Below are 6,000 nucleotides of genomic sequence, written 5' to 3'. Positions count from 1 at the left end.
AATCGGATTAGATACCAGCATATCTATCTTCATATTTGTTCTATCTGATGAATACAAATATGGATATGGATATTATTTGGATATAATGTTAGAATTTGACGCCTCGAGATTCAGTTCACATTGAGCCCACAGCGAGATTCGCGGTGAAAAACGGAGTCCAACGAGACCAAGATCATCCAAAACGGAGCTCGAATAAAGGAGATACGAGCTTTTGAAGTCGGCACGAGACTCGAAGCGGCGGAGGACCGCCGGCGGCGGACAGCAGCGGCGCGGTCGCAGGTGGCGGCACGCGGGACGCTCGGCCCAGGCAGGCGGGCGAACTAGGCGGGCGCGCAGCCCAGCCTGTGCGCGGGCCCGCGTGCAAGCGCGGCCCAGGCCCGTGCGCGCGGGCCAGCCCAGGCCCAGGCAGCCTGCCTGGCCCTTTACACCGGTCCACCGTGGACCGGGCGGTCCACGGCTGGGCCTGTGGACCGCGTGGGTGTTTCCCACGCGTTTGACACGGTCCACGGCACTATTTCATGGCCCGATCGCGATCGAATGGTCCAGTGAGTTTCCGGTGACGATCCGATGGTTCAGGAGCGTGATTTGGCTTGTTTAGGAGACCTAAACCTAATCTAATTAGGTTTAAACCCAGTTTAAGCTTTTAAAAAGGCCTGTGACGAACAGAGAAAGGTGTGGTTCGTTTTCTCAGCCGCGTAGAACCCAAGAAGAGAGAAGAGAGAGGCGGAAGCGCTGAGAGACAAGGAGCAGGAGGCTCCTGGACAGCGGGCGCCAGGCACTTCAGGGGTTCAGGGGGTCTTCTAAGAGAGAGAGCGCTTTTGTGAGGCGAACTTCTAGTGAGAGAGAATTGGGTGTACAAGGGTTGAGGGTGAGGTCTCCTCCTGTAAAATTTTTTTTTCATAGTGAAGTTTGCATGCCCCGTAGAGGCGAGTCCTTTTGTGGCTGATCCACGTATTTTGATTGCTTTGTTTTGTTTCTTCTTTCTTCCTACTGCATCGCGTGGTACTGAAAAGATCTTGGAAGGTGGTGTCCTGGCCAGACATCCACTCAACATGTAAAAATTTATATCTATATTTATTTTAAACAGATACAGATACAATTCAAATACTGCAAATATGGATATTGTTGGTGCAAAAATCCGCTTGCGCCGGAGAAGCTGGAGTCGACGGAGTCGCGGTCGCCGCCGGGACCTGCAAAGAAAGTCTAAACCGGAGGTGGGGTTGCTCCGGCAAGACCCTCCGACGCTCAAGTCAGTTCTCTGCCTCAACAAGAATGGAGTGCTCGAACGGAGAAATTAGCAGAGTTTTTAGGTAAAAAACTAGAGCTTATTGAATAACGTATCTGAGGCCCCCTTTTATAGACGGAGGAGGCAGTAGCCTGATAGCGACATCTGTAACCATCTGGCAGTGGGCTGTCCAGGGTCAGGCGGAGTTTGCTGCGAAGAGTAGTGGAGTGGACCCGTGGCTATCACCGGGGCGTGCCACGTGGAGTCTGCCGCGGGGAGTGGAGCGGCGTCTGTTGTCGCGATTTGCCAGCGGATGGAAGAATCGCGCGGTATCCGTCGCAGGAAGTGGAGCAGGATCGTGGTCGTTATTGTGGCCTGCCAGGGAGTAGTGGAGCTGCGCGGGATCCGTTGTAGGAAGTGGAGCAGTGCTGTGACCGTTACTGCGGCCTGTCAGGGAGTGATGGAGCTGCGCGGAATCCGCCGCTGGAAGTGGAGCAGGATCGTGGCCGTTATTGTGGCCTGCCTGGGAGTGCAGATCCGTCGGTTGAAGTTCGGCAGCGGTCGGAGCTGATGACGGAGTCCGGCTCTCGTAGGAGTCCGGATGGAGTCCTCCTTGCGGTTGGAGTCGTGGGCGGAGCCCGGCTCCAGTGGGAGTCCGGGCAGAGTCCCCTCGGAGTTGAAGTCACGGGCGGAGCCCGGCTTCCGTAGGAGTCCGGGCGGAGTCCCCTGCAATTAAAGTCAGGTGCGAAGTCCGGCTCCCGTAGGAGTCCGGACGGATCTTACCGGCAGTCGAAGTTGGCGACGGAGCCCGGCTCCCGTGGGAGTCCGGGCGGAGTCCCCCTTGAGGTTGGAGTCGTGGGCGGAGTCCGGCTCCCGTGGGAGTCCGGGCGGAGTCCCCTCGGAGTTGAAGTCACGGGCGGAGTCCGGCTCCCGTAGGAGTCCGGGCGGAGTCCCCCACAATTAAAGTCAGGTGCGAAGTCCGGCTCCCGTAGGAGTCCGGACGGATCTTACCGGCAGTCGAAGTTGGCGACGGAGCCCGGCTCCCGTGGGAGTCCGGGCGGAGTCCCCCTTGAGGTTGGAGTCGTGGGCGGAGCCCGGCTCCCGTAGGAGTCCGGGCGGAGTCCTCTCGGAGTTGAAGTCACGGGCGGAGCCCGGCTCCCGTAGGAGTCCGGACGGAGTCCCCTGCAATTAAAGTCAGGTGCGAAGTCCGGCTCCCGTAGGAGTCCGGACGGATCTTACCGGCAGTCGAAGTTGGCGACGGAGCCCGGCTCCCGTGGGAGTCCGGGCGGAGTCTCCCTTGAGGTTGGAGTCGTGGGCGGAGCCCGGCTCCCGTAGGAGTCCGGACGGAGTCCTCTCGGAGTTGAAGTCACGGGCGGAGCCCGGCTCCCGTAGGAGTCCGGGCGGAGTCCCCTGCAATTAAAGTCAGGTGCGAAGTCCGGCTCCCGTAGGAGTCCGGACGGATCTTACCGGCAGTCGAAGTTGGCGACGGAGCCCGGCTCCCGTGGGAGTCCGGGCGGAGTCCCCCTTGAGGTTAGAGTCGTGGGCGGAGTCCGGCTCCCGTGGGAGTCCGGGTGGAGTCCCCTCGGAGTTGAAGTCACGGGCGGAGCCCGGCTCCCGTAGGAGTCCGAGCGGAGTCCCCTGCAATTAAAGTCAGGTGTGAAGTCCGGCTCCCGTAGGAGTCCGGACGGATCTTACCGGCAGTCGAAGTTGGCGACGGAGCCCGGCTCCCGTGGGAGTCCGGGCGGAGTCCCCCTTGAGGTTGGAGTCGTGGGCGGAGTCCGGCTCCCGTAGGAGTCCGGGCGGAGTCCTCTCGGAGTTGATTCTGCTGAGAACTTCGGCTGTGGGTATTTTATACCCAACAGATATAATGACGGATATAACTTAGATGATTAAATTTTATAACTACAGAGTCAAAGATATCACTAAATAAATAATAAATCAAGCTAATAACATATTTATATAATTATATATATTTTTTTAAAATTAATAAATATTATATAAAATATATAGAATTACATGTAGATTCGAATATTAGATATGGATTGGATAATTGTCTATCTAAATTCATATCTGTTTATTTTTAATGAATATAGATCTGAATATGGATATTAGTCAGATTCTTAAATTTTTATTTATATTAAATTAATTTGAATATAAAAATAAATCTGAATGGATAATATTCATATCATTTTCAGTTTTACTTCTGGACTAATTTTTTTTTAATTTTTTTCTCTCGTGGTCTCTTCTGCAGAGGCTATTTATGCAGAAGATAAGCTGCTACTGCACGAACAGTTTATGTTGATTTGATTCCTGTCCATATTTATTTTCTTCTTAATTTCCCCTTACCCCAATATCAATACCACATGCAGAGATATCAGTAATCTATTATGTTATGTTTAGTGCTTTAAGCACCAAAAGGAAAAGGGTTTATGTAGATCATAGTTATGTAATTTATCGACACCGGCACCGTGATAACGTTGAACCGCGTCCAAGTAGACGAGCGCAAATTCAAAGCACGTGCAATCGAAAATTCGTGAATACAAGGGTTACTGTAGCGTATTATCCACCGTCGGATTCGAGTGATGTATCTAGACGTGGTCCCGACAATAATTTCTCGAAGTGCGAATCCTCTGCTTAGAAACCACGTTCATTGGTCCACGTGGTGATCATTGGACCCCACAATCCCCTCTCGCAACAGAGAAATTATTAGGCTGGTCACAGACGTTTGGCAGCAGAGGATCCGCACCGGCACCCGTTATCCACCGTGCCTTGCCCGTTATAACCCCCGGCTCTTCGGGTGGCTCCTTCCGGCATCCAACGAGCTCTGCGAGCGGCCTTCTCTCGGAGTTCTCGTAAATCTCACCAGTTCAAGCACAGCCCTGCGTCCTATACGGCAGCAAAACAGCGTAATTCTTCACCTTCTATTCTTAACGTTTGAGTTTTGGTTTCTTTTATGTAACTTCAAAAATTATACATACGTTCGTCTTTATTTCTTCTCTTGTGGGATTGCTTGTAATCTCTTCTAACAAAGTTTTTTTTCAGATCATAAGATGTTGGCCTTAAAGCAGGACTGTTTTCAATTCTATTGCTCGGTGTCTGATGATTTTACCACCATCTGTGCTGCTTCTCTTCAATTATTGTTCTCCACTAGCATGATAGACTTAGTTAAGGGCTGTCCACCAAGCAATATTTAGTTCACTTGAATTTTCATGCTTTTTTTCCTTTTTTATTTATGTGTCTACTGTCTACTGTACACTCACAAAACGGTTGTTGCTTGTGTTGCCTGATGTGCCTACTCGGTGTATAAAGAGGATCATGTAGGAAGGTAATGAAAGATCCGAGATCAGGGATCCAACACCTCTTATCTGCATATAATACTATTCAATCAACTTAGCACTTTTGTAATCAGTGTTGCTCTTTCTTTTTTTTTTTTGGTAAGAATCAGTGGTGCTCTTTGAACATACTCCGTTCACCATGGCCCATGTATTGTAGGATAAGAGCATAATTACAAAACTTGACATCGATGATGATGGGAAAAAAATCTGATTTTTAATTCTACTTTTTCTTCTTTTCCTTTACTATAAGGAACTGCTGACATCAAGATTGTTATTTTCTTATGGTTGTACACAATCATGGGAATTATGAAGTGGGCTGTCTGATGCCATATGCTTGGCAAAGTTTAAGACACCGTCATGACTCCATAGATTTTAGTGTGCTAGTGTTCATTAATTGAATATGAAATGCCATCACAAATACCATCTTTGGCATATATATCATATCTTTATTTTATATATCATTGTCTTACTTGATTATTGTGACCATATAAGTCAGCAATGGAAAGCGGAAATGACAAATGTCTTGGATGGGCAGCGAGAGATGCTTCGGAGTTCTTGGACCTTAGCAATTCAGCCGCAGGAGGGAACTAGACAATCAAACCATGCCTTTGTATATTTTCTATTTATGATTATGAAAAGATTATTTTACACATTTCTTTAAGACTTTGATTCACATGTTTGTTGAACGATATTATGATTAAGGCATAGACATGCATAAACTTATGGATGTAAGTTTCGGCTGAAACTCTCAAACCAATTTTTTTTTTTTTGTTTTGCATCGGATTTGTTCCAAAACCAGACAATTTCCTATGTATATTCTAAACTGATAAAATATTCTGAAATAAGTAAATGATACACCATTCGTATAAATATCAAACACGGTATTTCAATTTTTTTAAAAAAAATACTAAATTTTTATCCCGCAAAGGACCACCAAAACCATGCAAAGAAAGGTCCCAAATGTTGTAATGAACTCTATAATGTTAACTTTGATATTTATTTTAGATATTTTATGATTTTTATGCTGTCAAGAAGCTAGAGACAGAACCGCCTGCTTTACCTGTAATTATGGCAATTCCATCATGTTCTCTGAAGATATCTTTATTTTTTTAATTTTTGTGCTTATTCATATTATTGTCTTATGATGCTGCATGTACCATGACTTCTACCATGGTTCATGCCCAATTCAGTTTGCTCGTTAAATTCTTTCCCTATGATAATGTGCATTAAGCACATCTTATTCCAGATCCTTGAGATCTTTTGTCATCATCCTTTGGCATCATTTGATTGTACACTCCACGATATTGACGGGAAGCATCATCATCATTCTTTTTACCCATCGTTAATGCATTTTGTTGAAGACCGGAGCAATATCTTCGAGGAAGGTGGGTGTCGTTGTTTATGATTCCTTTACTCAACATGTTGCTGCAACTTTCAGTA

Source organism: Elaeis guineensis, chromosome 4, assembly GCF_000442705.2.
Source record: "Elaeis guineensis isolate ETL-2024a chromosome 4, EG11, whole genome shotgun sequence".
In the NCBI taxonomy this organism is placed as follows: Eukaryota; Viridiplantae; Streptophyta; class Magnoliopsida; order Arecales; family Arecaceae; genus Elaeis; species Elaeis guineensis.
Note: the sequence above shows the minus strand (reverse complement) of the source record.